Genomic DNA, 18,758 nt, shown 5'->3' on the forward strand with positions numbered 1-18,758 from the left:
ACTGGTGCTGTTGTGGGCAAAATCTTGCTCAGAGAATCATGCTCAGTAATTAGTGCCTTCAGCACCTGTTTTCTTTGGCCAAAAAACTATTGCAATGAGAGTCAATGTACTCCTCTGAACTTTTCATCTGAGCAGTTATTGTACTTCCTCTTACTTATTTCCATTTTAAACTGCATTTTCACACATTGTTGTGACTCTTAGTCCTAGGTTATTTCCCCATTAGATGAATTACATGTTAATTTCAGTCCTCTCAAGCTTCTGATAGTATTTAGCTAATATGGCCACTAGGAGGTGTTTGAGTCTTGAATATCAGAGTTCATTTGCTGAAATTTTTTCTTCAAATTAATTGCTGGGCGGTGTAGAACTTAAACATTGCTTGAAAGAGATAAGAACTTGAAGCTTTTCATCTTGCACTCATCAGAACTGGATGCAACAAACAGACTTGAGGCCTATCAATTTGTACAACATGAGAAGATTCATTGAGCTATCATCAGGCAATTTTAGTTCACAGATCAGGCAAGTAAATGCTGGTCCGGCTGTTGCCATGGAAATACAGCAGAGCTTGGCAAAAGAGACTGTTAAATGGTTGAACAGCTTCTAAAAGAATTATGATATGCTGTTCCTTGAGCTTATGGTAAGTTGCACTTGAATAGTGCAGAATGCCAAGGACAAACAGTTTCAAGTGCAAATGAGATTGAAAATTAAAGTGGTAGATGACTGCAAATTCTGGGTTGTATTGCAAACAAAACAGGGCATGTTTTGATAAGCACTCATCTAATCAACATTTGGTCAACCCAACGTAAAGGAGACTACATTGTGACAAGCGAATTATTTTATGCTAAGTTTAAAAAATTGTATGAAAATAATGTTTTTATTATGTATGTTGAAGAAGAAGAATGGACGGCTGTTGCACCTAATGCACGGAAAGGTAGCAAGGCATAGAGAGCAGGTGGCAGGGTCATACCAAAAGAAACATGAAATGGATAAGTTAACTTGTTTACAAATCAGAATGTTATGCATTTCCAGTAACCAAGAGAACAAAACTGCGACTTAAAATGTGTTTTCGATGAAATTATTTTGATTTCATTAATTCATCAACAAATTGAAATGATGAAAGTGATCAGTTGTTAAAGCATTCAATTAATTATTGATTGACCTGAAACATCTCATATTAGATTCTACTGTCTTACATTTATAAGTAAGAAGATTCTCACACACCTGAACATCTTATCAATTTATCAAGAAAATAGCTGTAATTTTAGAGGTCACTCAGCTGAGCTTCAGGACAGCTCTGCCGGGCTTCCTTATGTTAATCAACTAGGCCCAATCATCTTCAGCTGCTTGAACAATGACATTCTCTCTATCATAAGGTGGCAAGTCGGGGGGCATTCACTTATGATTGCACGATAATCAGCAACATTTGCAGTGACTCACATACTGAAAGATACCGTGTCTAAATGCAGCAAGATCTGAACAATATCCAGATTGGGCTGACAAGTAGCATGTAACACTTGTACTACACAAATACAAGACAAAGACCGCCTCCAGTACAAGATAATCTAACCATTGTGTCTAGATCGTCAGTGGTGCTGGCATTGTTGAATTACCCACAGTCAACATCATGGGAGTTGCCATTGACCAGAAACGGAACAGGCCCATTCCTAAAAATTCTCTGACTACAAAAATAGGTCAGAGGTTGGAATTTCTGCTTTGATCATCTCATCTTCTGCCTCCTCTCCAAAAAAACGTCTGACCGCAATTTGCAAGGCACAAGTCAGGAGTGCAACTGCAGCAGCACTTAAGAAGCTTGACAACATCCAGTTCAAAGCAGCCAGCTTGATTGGCAGCAAATCCACTCCTCCACCAATGCTCGGAGATAGCAGTGTGTACCATCTGCAAAATGCATATCAGAAATTTACGATCCTTAGACCACACCCTCCATGCCTTTGATTACTACCCCTAGGAGGACAAGGACAACAGATTCATGGAAACACCACTACGCTTGTAAGATTTTCTCCAAGATACCCATCATCCTCACTTGGAAATATATCACTCTTTCTTCAACGGGATTGTTGAGTCAGAATCTTAACAGCATTGTAGATCTACTTGTGTCACATTGATTGCAGCAGTTCAAGAAAACAACTAACACCACCACCTCAAGGGCCTAGCCAGCAAAGCTCACAATCCCTGAATGTTTAAAAAAAAATTGACAACTATAAACCCGGATCTTCTGAGAGCAGCAATCACCATCAAATTGACTGTCTTGTACTTGCTTTTTTTGCATTATGTCAGTCACCAGCATTTCTGGGACAACTTCTGATGCTGGAAGCCTCAGAATTGTCCTGTGTAGATTTAATCCAGCTGAGTCCTTATTGTATAGGACAATAGTGGGGTGAGGCTTGCAGTTAGGTATGCCCCCTTTTATGAACTGCATTAGTTCCTACATTCATGCAAATTCATTACTTTAACTGCATCAAGAATGCCAAGGCTGGACACAAGAATCCTTTAAGCAAGAAAGGTACTTTTATTTCAGGGGGAGAAGTTTAGTTTTGAAACCACGGGAATAGCCCTGCGTGGCTGAGAGGCATGGTCCATTGCATGGTCAAGTCCCATAACATACAAAGTTCAGGTAGGAGAGGCGGTCCTGGACAAGCACGTGGACCACATGAAAGCTTCAAACTCACAAATGGGGCAGGAGCAAAACATACCTGGCCCCTCTGAACATCTGGCAAGGCTATCAGAACTGATGAGTTGCTCCCCTTCACCTAGCATCAACAAAACCTCTGAGGACAAGATGAACACAGCAGATGTTGTAGCCTCAATGCAGTTGCCACCTGTGGAAGATTTCGGATTAGATGCTCTGGATACAAGAGGCGGGCTACATTCCAGTACATGCTGCCAGTATCACAGGTGGAGTTGGAGGAACTGGACCTGGTGCGAATGTGCCCCAAGAAAAAAGAACAGGTCTGCTTCCCAGGACTTAATGGGGGAGGAATGTAGTGATTGGAACAAGGCCAACCAGGTGGATCTCATAGAATACGAGATTGGGGCTGTTAGCCTGTTGCAATCAGGGAGTGCGGGCTCACAGATATAAACAGGAGTGTCAGGAGTTCTTTTCTCTCCAGCTTGACTCGTGACATATACTGTGCGCATGTAAATAAAGAGTGACTTGGTGATGAGACATTGGCCTTCTTGAAGTTATTTAGTGTGGTTTGTGGACAGTGAAAAGGTTTACCTGAGATTACAGAGATCTTTATCAATTGGGTCAATAGGCTGAGGGGTGGCAGATCGAATTTGATTTGGATAAATGTGAGTTAGTACATTTTGGGAATACAGACAAGGACAGGACTTGTACAATTAATGATAAGGCCCTGGTTAGTATTGTAAAACAGAGAGACCTAATGGTTAAGGGAGTAGTATCAGAGATAATGGGAACTGCAGATGCTGGAGATTCCAAGATAATAAAATGTGAGGCTGGATGAACACAGCAGGCCAAGCAGCATCTCAGGGACACTGTTCTTTGAAATCTGCATCACAAGTAGACAGGGTGGGTAAGAAGGCATTTAGCATGTTTACCATCATTGCTCAGACCTTTGAGTATAGGAGTTGGGGACCTCATGTTGAGGTTGTACGGGACATTGTTGAGGCCTCTTCTGGAGTACTTTGTGCAGTTCTGGTTGCCCTGTTACAGGAAAGATATTACTAAATTGAAGGGGGTTCAGAAAAGATTTACAGTATGTTTCCAGAAATGGAGGATTTTGAGATATAAAAATAGACTGGTAGTGTGGGGCTGTTTTCACTAGACTGTGAAAGATTGAGGGGTGACATTGTAGAGGTTTATAGGAGGTACATAGAGGAGCATTGATCAGGTAGATGACGAGGGTCTTTTCCTTAGGGTGGGGGAATTCAATATGAGGGGGCATATTTTTAAAGTAAGAGGAGAAAGATTTAAAAAGGACATGAGGGGCAACTTTTTTTACACAGTGTGATTAATGTGTGGAATGAACTGCCAAAGCAAGTGGCGGAAGCAGGACAGTTACAATATTTAAAATACATTTAAATAATTTCATGAGACAAGTTCCCATGTGACTGCTTGAAGTTGGTAGACTGGTCTATAATTCAAGAACTCAGTAGCCAACCTAAATGGTTTTGCCACTACCACTACAGATTTTATCAATAAGTACATAAGTGAACTGCATGCAATGAACTTAATCTGAGTATTCCCAGAAGATCCACTCCCTAGTGAAACCCAATTCTGAGGCATTTAAGTTGGATGACCCTGACCTATGCAGGAAATCTTCCTATGATCTTCGCAAAGCCATCAGGAATGTCAGATTAAACGAGTCCTAGGCTACACGATCACATGTCGACTGTGGCAAGACTTACAAGATATAACAGGCGACAAAGTGAAGTCAAGCAAAGTGAATTGAATAGAATTGCTGACAACAATGCATCCCTCCCCAATGAGCTCAATGCATTCTACACCCACTTTGAGCAGAAGATCAGTGAAATTATGTTACCTGGGTGCACTTCTACTCACAGTCATCCTCGCAGACATCAGATTGGCCTCCTGAGGCTGAACCTATGGAAAGCAAATGACCGAGGTGGAGTCCCCAGCGGTGCACTGAGATCTTTTGTGGACCAGCTGGCGGGAGTATTTACAACATCTTGAACCTCTCTTTACTACAATATGAGGTTTCCGCCTGCTTCAAGAAAGCCCCCTTCATCCTTGGGCCAAAGAAAAATCAGGCAATGTCCCTTAATGACTACCACTCAGTGGCTCTGACATTCATCACGATAAAGTGCTTTGAGAGATTAGTAATAGCACACATCAACTCCAGCCTCCCAGATACGTAGAACTACTACAATTCATCTTCAGACACAACAACATCTGCTCTGGACCTATCTCCCTGGCCCTTCTCTCATCCCCGAAGCATCTGAATAACCAGGACACTTCCATCAGACTGCTAGTTATTCACTAGTTGCACCTTCAACACCATAATTCCAACAAAACCTCTCTTCAAACTATGAGACATAGGACTCTGCTCCCCCACCTCTGAAACTTCCTGACCTGCAGAGCGCAGTCAGTAAGGATATATGATAATACCTACTCCACAATAATCCTCAACCCTAGTGCCCTGTAAGGCTGCGTATTCACAGCCCCTTACTGTACCCCTTATGCACTAACACTGTATGGCCAAATTCACCTCTAACTCCATTTATAAATTTGCTGATGACACTAGCATAGTGGGAGAGATCTCAAACAACAATGAGACAGAGAACAGGAGAGAGGTAGACAGCTTAGTTACGTGGTGAAAAGACGACAATCTTCCCCTCAATGTCAGCAAAATGAAGGACCTGGTCATTAACTTCAGGAAGGGAGAGGATAACACACCCCTGTCTATTATCAATGGTGTTGAGGTGGAGATGGGTTGAGACCTTCAAGTTCCTAGGGGTACACATCACCAATGATCCATTCTGGTCAATCCATGTTGACGTTACCTTCAAGAAAGCACATCGCCGCCTGTACTTCCTCAGAAGGTGAAGGAAATTCAGCATGTCAGCAATGACTGTTATTAATCTTACAGATGCACCATAGAAAGCATCCCATCCAGATGCATCACAGCTTGGTATGGCAACTCCCCTGCCAAAGACTGCAAGAAATTTACAGAGAGTTGTGAACCCAGCCCAGTCCATTACAAATAACCGCCTTCCTTCCATTGACTCCATCTACACTTCCCAAAATCAGTCAACTTAAAGACTCCTCCTACACTTATTCTACTCTGCCACTCTCTTCCATCTGGCAGAAGATAGCAAAGTTTGAAAATGCGTACCAACAGATTTAAAAGCAGCTTCCTACCTCGTATCAGACATGAGCAGAACACTCATATTAGAGTTGATCTTTCCCTGCACCTACTTGGCAGCTGCAACACTATATTCTGCCTTCTGTTACCTTGATGTACTTACGTAAAGTATGATAGTGCCATGTATGTTTTATGGAGGTGACAGCAGGGGATTGAATGCAGTGAGACTGAGGGCAGAATCTCATGAGATTTGAATCACACAAGAAGTCTGGTGAGGCCTGTGTCACCATTGAGAGCATTTTGCTGCATCTCTCGTGTTTTTAACGAGTGGTGAAGTGAGTTTATTGCTAGGTAGTGGTACGTTGTCAAATAAGACAATTCTAGTTTTTTTCAAATTTATTAACACCCCAATTTGCCTCGTTAATATTCAGCTTATCTTACCAAATGTGCCATTAAGCTAGATGTTAAGAAATCTCAATATGGAAATCAGTGTAGATACCTCGTGACTTGAGTTTACAGTTGGCAACGATGCACCTCCATGTTGCTAAGAACCAAACATCACAGGCAGAATCCATTGCCAACAGCCACATGCGCTCCTCATCCACAGACATTACCATCTGACGCTTGCTAACATCTCACAACCATTATGGCTCACGTTCATTATGCTTTAGGATGCTCAGGAGGCACAGACTTACATTGGAGTACACACTAGCAACTAGCATTCAAAGGCTACACAAAGGACACTTTGCACATAACAGCAGACATCCAGGTCATGGATTGAAAACCAGGCTACATTTCAGCTTGCTCACTTAGCATTGCTCACTTAGCACCTACCTGCATGCTTGCAACATCCATGCCTCACTTTACCAATTAGCGCAGCAACTCAACCAGGCAGTTTGCCTTGCTGGTCCTTAGTCAAACGTGTGGACATTTTGCTGTTTAGTAGTATGCTTCATCAATTTCACACCCAATACTTGTTTTTTATTCATTCATAGGATGAGGGCATCACTGCCTAAGCTGCCATTCATTGGCCAGAGGGCATTTAACAGTCAACCACATTGCTGTGGGTCTGCATTCACATTTAGGCCAGACCAAATAAGGATAGCAATTTTCTGGAATCATATAGGTTTTTCTGATATTTGACAATGGAATCATGGTCATCATTAGATCTTAATTTGAGATTTTATTTGTTGAATTCAAATTCCACCATGGGCCATTGCGAGATTCGAATGCCTGAAGATTACCTGGATCTCTAGATTAACAGCCCAACAATAATACCTGAAGGCCTCCAAGATTATTTAACAAACACATTGCATGTGCAGCAAACAAGCAGACTTATCTCAAAATATTAGGGGAGTGGTTTGTTCATGGTCTTTGATGAGGACTAATCAATTAGGGATTTCTGGTGCAATAGTTCAAGGGCAGCCTCTGAAACCAGTCCAAAGGATTGACCAGGCATTTAGTCAGGGTGTTCTTGTTCAAGAAATCTGCCATGCTGTCCGGAAGTGGATCACGTTCAGTACTGTGGCTCCAAAGGCCAGTCCAGGGGCAAGGGCAAAGTGGCCAGAGAGATCATCAGTCAAATGCCTGGGCCACTCCTTGTCTGATGCCGTCTGGTTAGATTGCTCAAGTTTGTGGGGTCCCATGTCTGATTCATTCACAGAAGCTAAAGAGAAAAGGGGCTTGAGGTGGACTAGGGGAGCTGCTGCACTCATTTTTGGGATTGGGGACTGCAGGCTGGTGGGAAGAGCGAGTTATAATAGTGAAAGGTTGTATCATTGGTATCTGTCAGGGCGTCGACAATGAAACATGGAAGGGATTGTGTTTTTGTGGGAGGCGGATTTGTGGCCAGGAGTATTGCCTCATCTAAACTGTCGCTAAGAAGCTCCAAGCGCATCAATTGACATTCCAATGCATAGCTTCCACTTCTGGAAGCCGTTGCTATACAGAGATCTCAGAGGTCCACCTAACAACAAGAAAAATGACAAGGAATGTTGATCAGGTGCATTCTGGCTTCAAGACAGTGTATGATGGCACACGGCATTGTTACCTCATGTGCAAGGGGCTGGTGACAAATGGTGGCCAAGTGCAATTTCATGGAGCCTGATTGGGTGGGGACCTGATATTCAAGTCCTCTTTGTTACGTTGAGATGGAGACTTGAAGCCACTGACTGAAGAGCCATTGGGCTGGAATTTGAAAGTGTGCAATTGAAAGCAAATGACTACAACCGCACTTTGAGTGGGCTGGGTAAATAACTCGACTTGTGAGGGAAGGAGCTGCAAGATCCATTGTTGTGAGGGCCTTTAAAGGGAAGGACTGCCTGGGGTCACTCGTCTTTGGCCATCCTACCGCATGGCTTCCTATTTGCTGTGCATCTTCCTTCCCAGACATTGTTGATCAACTCATTCACACCAACTTTGGACACATAGGTCAATGAAATGTTGCACATCTCATTAATCTTGCTTCTACATGCTGCAGAAGGCTGCCATGGATTTATGGTATCCCTATGAGGCCATGAAGTTATGCATCATGCTGGCACAGTTACATTTGGGGCTACACTGAGGTCAAAATGCAAATTTATAGAAAAACACCAAATAATGTAAGTACATTGTTACCTGTGCAACTAAAGTGCCCTCAATGAGTTTTCTTCTTCCTCTTGTTCCTACTATAACTTAGTGTACTCTGTAGTCCTGCATTTGGGTGGAGGAAGCCTGCTCAGCAATGAAACCCATTGACTCTGGACATTCTGTTGGGTAACATGGGGGCATTAATATCCGGATGGACCAGAAATCCTGAGCTTCATCTTGCTGGATATGAGTGGACCCTTCTCAGCTTCAACATTTCAGGATTAGAAGGGGTCGTGGAAATGATGAATCTGACCACGTCTGGAGTGTGCAGAGTGGATACTTCTGAGGAGCTTGTTTATGATTACTTCTCCAGTTGGATGCCTACTGCCATCATCTGCCGCCGCTCCTCCGCCTTGTGAGGAAGGGGCAACTGTAGTATACGCTATGTTGCTGACTCACTTTCATCTTGCCTTCAGTTCTGAAGACCAATGGTCTAGAACGATGAAGTGCAGGTGTGTGCACCTCTCCAGCAGACCCCAAGGATGCTGGATCTGGCTCTTCATGGCAGCTGCAATTCTACCCATTGAGGTAAAGAAATTGTTGTAGAACTCACTGTGTTGCTGCAGTGTCTGGGCAGTAAGGGTCCTTGTGTCCCATACTCACGTCTTCGGTTGCTTTTCCTCCCTGTGCATGTAGATGAAGTCCCTGTTTGCTGACATCACAGGGTCCTGTCCTCCCTGAGGCTGAGGAGGTGGCTGGTCTCTAGCAGTCTGTTGGATGCCAGTGGGCTGGAGTCCTTCTTCAGCCAAGCTATGGAACTGTCGCATGACGTGCTCATCAGATTTTTCTCCCACATTTTCAAGGGCTACGTCCTCAAAAGAACACCAATAAATTTGTCGCAGGTATCAGTATCTGAGCTAGTGGGGCGGGTGGGGCGGGGTTGCAGGAGGCACCTTGTTGATGCTTTCTCTGAGGCCAAAGTGAGGAGCCCTCAGGAGGTTGAAAAGATGGCTTCTGGGGAATTTGTTTGCTTCATTACTGTGGCGGTAGACATGCTGGATGTACCTGCAAGACAGAAGAGAAAGAAGGTGTCCTGGCCAGTGGTTAGAAGCGGTGTGCAATGAATAACATTGACAGCGGTGTTCAACTGAGAGCAGCTGTAAAAAAAATGAACGAAGAATGGTAGTTACTCAGTTGGTGGATCATGCTTGGTTTGGTATCCCTAGTTCAGGTGTTCTGCTGTGAGTGCCAGGATTCTATCCTTGTAAGGGCGAAGGGGTATCTTGTTTCGTATCTCTCCACCTATCCTGGCCCTTTTAGCCCTATTGTGGGCTGTCTTTTCTTGGAATCCCCAGAGAACAGTGTACATCCAGAGTTTTGCAGGACCAGAATTGGGCTGTATTGTAAACTGTTGATGACAGCTTAAATTTACAACAGGATATTGATAGATTAGGTGAATGGGCAGAGCTGTAGCACCTGGATTTTTAACATAATCAAGTGTGACGTTATCCATTTTGGATGGAAAAGTATGTTTACAAAGGACAAAGTTGAATACAGTAGATGTTCAATGAGATTTGGGGTTCAGGTGCATAGCTTTTTACAATGCCATGAATAGGTGCAGAAAACAGCCAAGAAGGCTAATGGAAGCCACTGGTGAGCCAACACAACTCAGATACCATATGGTAAGGCATCACATGTCAGCACTACTTCTATCCGGATTGTCGTGAACTAACATCTTAGATGATGATAGCTGCTTTCACGACCATTTTCAAGGTTGACCGTTTTTCAATAGCAGGTCTAAGATGCTGAGGTGGAGGCTAGGCTATGTACGAATCTTCCATAATAATTCATTAACCCATGGAAAGACCCAAGGTCTGGTACAGCTGCCACTTTTCCTTCCAACAGGTTGTTACCAGTTTCGTAAACCCTGGAACCTGAGTTGGACACTTGGGGTATGTGGAACACACATTTTTGTCATCTGAGGCAAATGTCCTCCTGGGAGAAATGATTAAGCGCCATGTCCGAATTCTCCAAGTGTTTTTTTATTGGTCTTTCCTGTTATTAGTACATCGTCCAGATAAATGGCAACCTGGGTAGCCCTTGTAAAGTGTTCTCCACGTCTGCTGGAAAAGAGCGAAGGCTCATATTCCAAATGGCAGTTGTGTATATTGGTATAAACCTGTGCATTAATTGTAACATACTTCTGGGACTCCTCATCCAGTCCTAACTGCAGGTAGGTGTGGCTCATGTCCAGCTTCGTAAAGGACAGCCTTCCTGCCAACTTTGCATATGAGCCCTCTGTGCGAGGGTTCGGATATTTATTCAGCTGTGAGAAGTGGTTTACCATTTGTTTAAAATTTCCACAAAGGCGAACTGAGCTGTCAAGCTTCACAGTCAGTACGACCGGTGCTGCACATTCTGAAAACAAGTAGCATAAAGGAAGATGGTTTTGCTTGTGGAGACAATTCATTTCAGTCCTAGAACATTGCTTCAGGAATTCCTCAGGGTCATGCCTAGGCCCAACCATCTTTATGTTTCATCAATGACCGTCCCTGCTTCATATAATCAGAACTGGGGATGTGCAATTTGTACATTGTTCAGCACCATTTGTGATTTCTAAGATACTGAACCAGTTGTAAGATTTTGGTTTGTACATTAGTTGTAATACCTAAATCAATTATAATTCTAGACTGAGGTTGACAGAGTGTTAATCTAGAAGTTTAGTACTTCTGATTAGTTACACACTCCATTCTGGGCACATGTATGCTTTCATTAACACAAACCTGCAACTGTACTTTTGACCTGGGCCAAATGGCTGTTCTTCACAAAAGGTATTTTGTCATGTTTACATTCAAACATTATAAGTTAACTTACCACTGTCTTAAACAAGTCAAAACAATTAATTATTGAAAAAAAACACTCTGATGAAGGGTCTAGGCCCGAAACGTCAGCTTTTGTGCTCCTGAGATGCTGCTTGGCCTGCTGTGTTCATCCAGCTCCACACTTTGTTTTCCACAATCCTGTTCTGTCTGTTTCTGTGCAGTAAGATCTCCACAACATCTGGGTTTGGGCTGATAAATGTCAAGTAAGAAAGCACATCATGGAGTGCCAAGTACCTCATCAAGAGAGAATCCGTCCAATACCCCGTTACATTCAATAGCATTACCATCACTAAATCCTCTACTACCAACATCCTGGTGATGGTGGTGTTGGGTGAGGGGTGCGGCAGGTGACATTGGGAGAGGTGGGGATGTGGGTTGGGAGGCTGGCTGTCGAATGGAATGGAGGTGATTTCCATCAACCGGAAGCTAAGTTGTGAATAGCTTGCATCCCAGCATTGACCCCTGTGGCACCCCACTAGTTACTGCCTGCCAATTTGAAAAGGACCCATTAATTTCTACTCTTTGATTCCTCTCTGCCAACCGGTTTTCTATCCATCTCAATACAATTCCCCCAATCTCATGCGTTAAATCTTGCCCGCCTTATGTGAGACTTTGTCAAACACTTTGTGAAAATCCAAATGTACTACGTCAACTGCTCTATTCCTTCTAAGAGTGGGAGTGATATTCTGTTGTTAAGAACATATACTGGGTGGCAGGAATACCCTCCTCTCTCAGACAGTATATTTTGTATTATGCCAATTATAGTTTATAACACTTCGAGAATCTGATTGCCATTTTACCACCAAATGGTTGGTGGAACATCTATAGCCCAAGTTCACCATAAATTAAGCTGCTGGTCCAAATGAAAAGAGCACAGAAGATAAGTTTTACTTGGCTTTTCATCATCCAGGAAGAGATATCCACTCTCACATAACCAAAGAATAAGATCCCCTCCCCCATCTCTGTCCTGAGATTTACGTGATATTGCAGAACTCCAGTGCTGGTGCGCTGTCATGAAATCATTTTCTGCCTTCAGCTTATATGCAAAGGAAGACTGGTTTTCAAAATGGACTGTGTCTGCCATCAGGATTATTGGATGACTGGCTGGGATGCTTAGCCATCTTAATCGTCAATCTCTACTTGGAAGAAAACTCTTGCTAAATCTGTCATTTTTTTGCAACTTTCTCAAAGGTATCTTTTTCTAAAAGTGAAGTAACAGTTTTGATATGGTAATTTAAAATTCCAGTTTACAGAAATTGGATGATTTCAGTGAAGTAATTGTTCATAATGTTATTTCTCATCCTTACTGTTATTTAGGCATTTATACTTTTGTATGAATGGATAATTTTGAAACCATTTTTAGGCAGTTTTTTTTGAGTTACATTTTCTTACGTTGAGTTTTTTTTACACATTTTTGATTTTCTAGCTTTAGAATGCTACTCGAATTACATTTGGAGTACCTTTGTTCGTTTTGGATGTGCATTCTAAACAATGAGCTTAATGTGTCGATGTTTGTATTGTTTATGGAAATGTGTAAACTGTAAATTTAATATAATAGCCTTGACTTATTTTAGTCAGAGTAGATCCTCAAAGTCTTAATTAGATGTATCCATCAAAAGTCTCTGTCATTTTTCTCTATTCTCTTGCAAAATTCTGCTCTTATTACATTTTTAAAAATAAAGAGGAGATGGGAAAAATGTGCAACCAAATCCTCAACCAAAACTGTATATGGCAAACTAGTTATTTGAAGACATTCTGTTCCCTGCCATTGTTCACTGGTGCTGCTTCAATGCACAAGCATTATGAAAGGGAGTACCTGCACTTAATAGACTTAACTGGCAGTAATTTATTGTAGTACACTTCATAAATCATGGTGAAACAAGACTTTGAGAAGGGTACAACAAAATGCTGCTGCTCAACAGTTTATGTCACTGACAGAACCAATGTCCATATTTTTGTATGACTTTAGAGTGATCTCATTAGTTGCTTTGATAAAAGGTATTAAAAAGGCATCTGGCAACTAGCTAATTCAGCTGAGGCCAAAGGTCACTGGATCTGGTAATGTACTAGCTGTCTGTGTGGGGTGACCTGAACTCTAGTACTCTAAAAAAACAGACGAGAACTGTTCAAAATGCTTAATAACCTTGTAGATCGCAGATAGTAAAACTTAGAGTTTCTGTAACTATTGTTGTTCTTTTCAAGTTGATGGAATGGAATATATATAAATTCTTGCACTGTTGTAATTTTTTCATTTATGTTTTCTGTCTCAAGGTGGTTGTAAGCTAATAAGTTTTGTTACAAGTTGCATTGAAAAGGACATTTTGGTATTGGAATGTAGCTATGTATTTAGTCGGAAATGGATATATCATTTTAGCATTTGAAATATAGGTATAGAGTCCAACAATACTTCCATACTTGTAGATAAATGCAGTGGGACACTATACTATGATTATCAAATTTAAGATGTCTCCATTTGTATTTGCACTGAAAGTATGAACGTATGATCAATTTAATTAGGTGACAATTAGAGATTGTGAAGATGTCTGAGCTGTTTCTTATTAAATGTATTCTTTTTATGTAGTTTGTTTCTGTATGTTACATCTGTCAAACAGTAAAATGTACAAGACTTAAAAAGTAAATACTTGTGCATTTCACTGAAGAGCAGTGTGAAATAGTTACAAACGGAAACAGAGATTATATTCTGCAAGAAGTCTTGCACACTGGAGTGAAATTGGGCCTTAACACTGCATTTAAAACGAGCAGATGCAGCATACGAAATGCAAATGTCTCGCAGTACTGTTAACATCCTGATGTAAACACGATTAAAGAAGTCGTACTTTACATTGCTGTTAACATAATTGAAGTTTTGACTGCTAATGCTAATTGCTGTTCTGGAATCTATGTTTCATGTGAACTTGTGTGGATTTGTGATCAGACTGTAATTATAACATCCCTAATAGCCAAGTAACCAACCAACAGAAGATGTCTGGGCTCACAGATGACAAATGATCCATTAGACAAGTTAATGTATTAAAGGGTGCCTGTTTGTTATGTAATATACTACATACGGCGTCAACATTTTCAGGAGATTGGCACAGAGAGAAATGTTCTCATCCCATTGAAATGAAAAAAGGAATGAAAGGAAGCACAATGGGCTAAATGGCCTTTTTCTATACTGTAACTTTGCTATGGTTCTAAGGGATTTAGTCTATCAACTAAGAACATGAATAGCAGTATCTCAGACTCACATTATGCCATCATCTTATAACTTTTCATATTTTTATGTGCTGTTGTATGTTCAATTCTGTATAAAATTATTAAAAACAATGTATTTAAAACTTTATCTCAAAACCCTCAAGCCATCATTTCTTTGTGGCTCACTCAATCTGATTTTACATATCCTTTGGATCTTGTCACAATTCCAAGTTGCTTCATACATGCAAAACATGTCAGAACACTAGTACCTAAACAGGTGCTTCAGGTACCATTACATAACATTGCACGATAATTAAAATATTATTTTTGTTTAAAGGTACCAAATTCTTCTAAGTAATTCTAATAAATATACAGAAGTGTGACGATACTGTTAAAAGCAGATTAATTGCTATAACTGACACTTAAATATTTATACATTTCTTGCCATCAGGCATTCATGGCATTTTGTGTCTGTCTTCGCAGCGGAAGACACAAATAACATACCAAAAATTCATAGCAAGGGAACTATGGCAGGTGAGGACCTAGAAATGATTGCTGTCACTAAAGAGGTAGTGTTGGACAAGTTGATGGGTCTAAACATAGACAAGTCTCCTGGCCCTGATTGAATGCACTCCAGGGTACTAAAAGAGATGATGGGGAAAATAGCAAATGTGCTCATGGTCATTTATCAAAATTTGCTGGACTCTGACACAATTCTGGCAGTTGGGAAGACAGCAAATGTGATGCCACTGTTTAAAAAAGGAGGTAGACAAAAGGCAGGTAACTTTAGCACATTAGCGTAACTTCTATTGTGGGGAAAATGCTTGAATCAATCACTAAGGAAGAAACAGTAGATATCTGAAGCATGTAGTCCCATCGGGCAGATGCAGTATGGGTTCATAAAAGGCAGGTTATGTTTAAATAATTTACTGGAATTCTTCAAGGACAATATGAGTGTAGTGGACAGTGGAGAACTGCTGGATGCGGTGTATCTGGATTTCAAGAACGAATTCAACAAGGTGCTGCACAAAAGGCTGCTGCATAACATAAAGTGCACAGCGTTGTGAGTAATGTATTAATATGGATAGAGGATTGGTTAACTAACAGAATGCAAAGAGTGGGGATAAATGGGTGTTTTTCTGGTTGTGTATCAGTAGCTAGTGGTGTGCCTCATGGATCGGTGTTGGGACCGCAATTATTTACAATTTACACAAATGATTTAGAGTTGGGGACCAGGTGTAGTGTGTGAAAGTTCGCAGATGACACAAAAATGAATGGTAGAGCAAAATGTCCAGAGGATACTGAAAGTTTATAGAGGGATATGGGTAGGTTAAGTGAGTAGGCAAAGGCCGGGCAGATGGAGTACAATGTCAGTAAATGTGAGATCATCGATTTTGGTAGGAATAACAGCAATATGGACTATTATTTAAATGAGAAAAATTGCAGCATGGTGCTTTGCAGAGGGACCATGGGTGTCCTTGTGCATGAATCACAAAATGTTGGTTTGCAGGTGCACCAGGTGATTAAGAAGGCAAATGGAATATTGTCTTTCATTCCTAGAGGGATGGAGTTTAAAAGTAGAGAGGTTATGCTGCAGCAGTATAGGGTGTTGGTGTAGCCACAGTCGGATTACTGTGAAAAGTTTTGGGCTCCTTACTTGAGAAAGGATGTACTGGTACTGCAGGGCGTGCAGAGGAGGTTCACTTTGATTACGGAGTTGAGAGGATTGGCTTATGAGGAGAGATGGAGTAGACTGGGACTGTACTCATTGGAATTTCGAAGAATGAGGGTGATATTATAGAAACATGTAAAATTATGAGTGGTACTTGATAAGTTAGAAGCATGGAGGTTTTCTCCACTGGCAGGTGAAACTAGAATTAGGGGGAATAGCCTCAAAATAAGGGGGTGTACCTTTAGCACTAAGTTGAGGAGGAACTTCTCCCAAAGAGTTATGAACCTGTGGAATTCTGTGCCTGGTGAAGCAGTTGAGGTTACCTCATTGAAGTTTTTAAGGCAAAGATAGATTACTGAACAGTAAAGAAATTAAGGGTTACAGTGACTGGGCGGGCAAGTAGAGCTGAGTCTATGAAAAAATCAACCTTGATCTTGCTGAATGGCTGAGCAGGCTCGAGTGGTCAGATGGCCTACTCCTGCTCCTATTTCTTATGTTTCTTATAGCAATAAATGTTTCACTAGTTGTGAAATCTGCTATTAACTTGTTGATTACATTGTTTCACTTAAATTCTTATTGAATGGTATTCAATATGGCAGAACACCTGCCTCAATGCATAGATAGACAGAATGATCTGACAGGCCCAAATTGACCTAATTCTGGCTGCATGTCTTTGTTAGTGATTTCATAGAAATCATGGAAATGAGGGGACAATAGAACCCAAATAAACCAGTGCCTATATGATTAGCTTACTGCCACGGACAAAATGTGCATCTGCAGAAAAATCAAATACTCTAAGAATGATACCCTAGCAGAAATGCTTCTTTCAAAAAGGATGGCCAGAAAAACAATTGGCATGTCAAAATTTATCATTTAAATTTGAAATGGTTACTATTTAAAATCATCTAGAAAACAATTATACTGTTAAAAGCTTCTGTTGAATCCCTTGAACAAAGTTTAAAAAGAAAGTTTTGTGTTGAAAGATTAAGGAATACATTTGGTATTCTACAGATTCTACTTTTTCACATGCAAATATTATACGACAAAATACCTTTTCAGAAAAGTAGTAAGCATGAAAATTGTTATAGCTGAATTGTAAAAGTAGCACAACATCCTGCTCCTTTTGTGTGTAAATAAAGAGTCATAAGCTTTGTGCAGAGGTAAAAATAAAATAGACTTGTCTGTTTTTTTCACTACTTTCTTGTAGATAAGGAGGGAAAAATGTAGAAAAAAATCCTAATCACAAAGGTTTAACGTCAACAGAGTTTGGATTTAGACAGCTTCAAGAGCTATTTTGTTAAATTAAGCTTTATTGTTAGCAATCATTTAAAAAGAGAGATTTGTGATACTCATATTATTGCTTAAATTTTTGTCATCTGTAAATTGAAATCAGTATTTATCAGACTATTGTGAAACACTGTTCAGAGCTTAATCTGATATTCTGTCAGAAATTGGGAATTTGCTGTGTGGGCATTTCACTTCTCTTATTTCATAATGTTATGTTCTTTTGTAGCTATGCTATGGCATATGATACTTCAAAAACAACATTAAATGCAAGTTGTTGAAATGTTGAACCCAATTTCATGACTCAAGACTCTCAAGATTTCCAGACAATGTGAATTAATTCTCACTTAAGAGACTTAAATAAATTTATATGTTATTACTCTTTCAATTATTTAAGGTTAGTAGATTTCAAGTTAAAGCAGCCTAAAACTTCAGTCATTAAATATATAAGTACCGGAAACGTAAGTGTGCAAAGGTACCTTTCTTTTTGAAGAAATACTTTTTATATAGCATGAAGATTTACCAAATAGACATTCGTTTGATTCCTGTCGAATTCAAACTAGATGCAAAATTTTTAGAAGGATTTTTACATTGAATTAAATTGTCACCTTTTTTATACTTAACATTATTTTAAGCTTATAACTGCATTTATTTCCTGTTGGGAAATTGTTGATTTTCACATTTTTTTTTCATTTCAAGTATTGTTTAAGTGGTGCTGTGTTCCAAATTAATTTGTTGCCTATTTTACAACAAATAGTAGGAACTGTGAAGACAAGAAAAATATTTCAACAGATTGACAAATATGGATTAGACTTAGAATCATAACTAAGCTGATATTATAAATATATCTCAATGTTTAAGTAAATGTATTACTGATTTATGATAAATAAATTCCACTTAGTAGCTAAAAACATACATCACTTGTGAATTATTTGACTATTTTCAGTGTTATATTCATGCACTTTCCACACAAGGTTGGTTTTATTTAAGAAGCAGCTATCCTGGGGTACTTCTTATTTAATTGAACAAATGCAAGCAATGTTCTAGAAAGATGGAAATAAATACAAGATTTTTTAAAAAAATTAGTTTATTTAATGTTAATTTGTGAAGTGTAACAAATGTTAATAACATGTGATGTTTTTAAAAATAGTGCTAGTAATTTTCAGTGGTATCCTACAATGTCATGACAAAACCACTTTAGTGCAGCATTTCCACTTGATCAGTGGGTTAATGGTGAACTTGCCACAATTGCAGCAATATGCTAAAAAAACTGAAGCAATTAAAATACTATCTGCTCACTGAAATGCCTGTTCAAATATTAGAAGTTGCAAAGCGCAATTCAATAATAATCAA

The 18,758-nt window shown here is 40.1% G+C and overlaps 1 protein-coding gene across 3 annotated transcripts in view; it reads left to right on the forward strand.

Moving 5' to 3' along the window:
* nbeaa (neurobeachin a) overlaps positions 1-18,758 on the forward strand; it is an 828,675-nt gene that overhangs the window by 268,954 nt on the left and 540,963 nt on the right. The window lies entirely within an intron of this gene.

The sequence above is a fragment of the Stegostoma tigrinum genome, chromosome 6, assembly GCF_030684315.1.
Source record: "Stegostoma tigrinum isolate sSteTig4 chromosome 6, sSteTig4.hap1, whole genome shotgun sequence".
Lineage (NCBI taxonomy): Eukaryota > Metazoa > Chordata > Chondrichthyes > Orectolobiformes > Stegostomatidae > Stegostoma > Stegostoma tigrinum.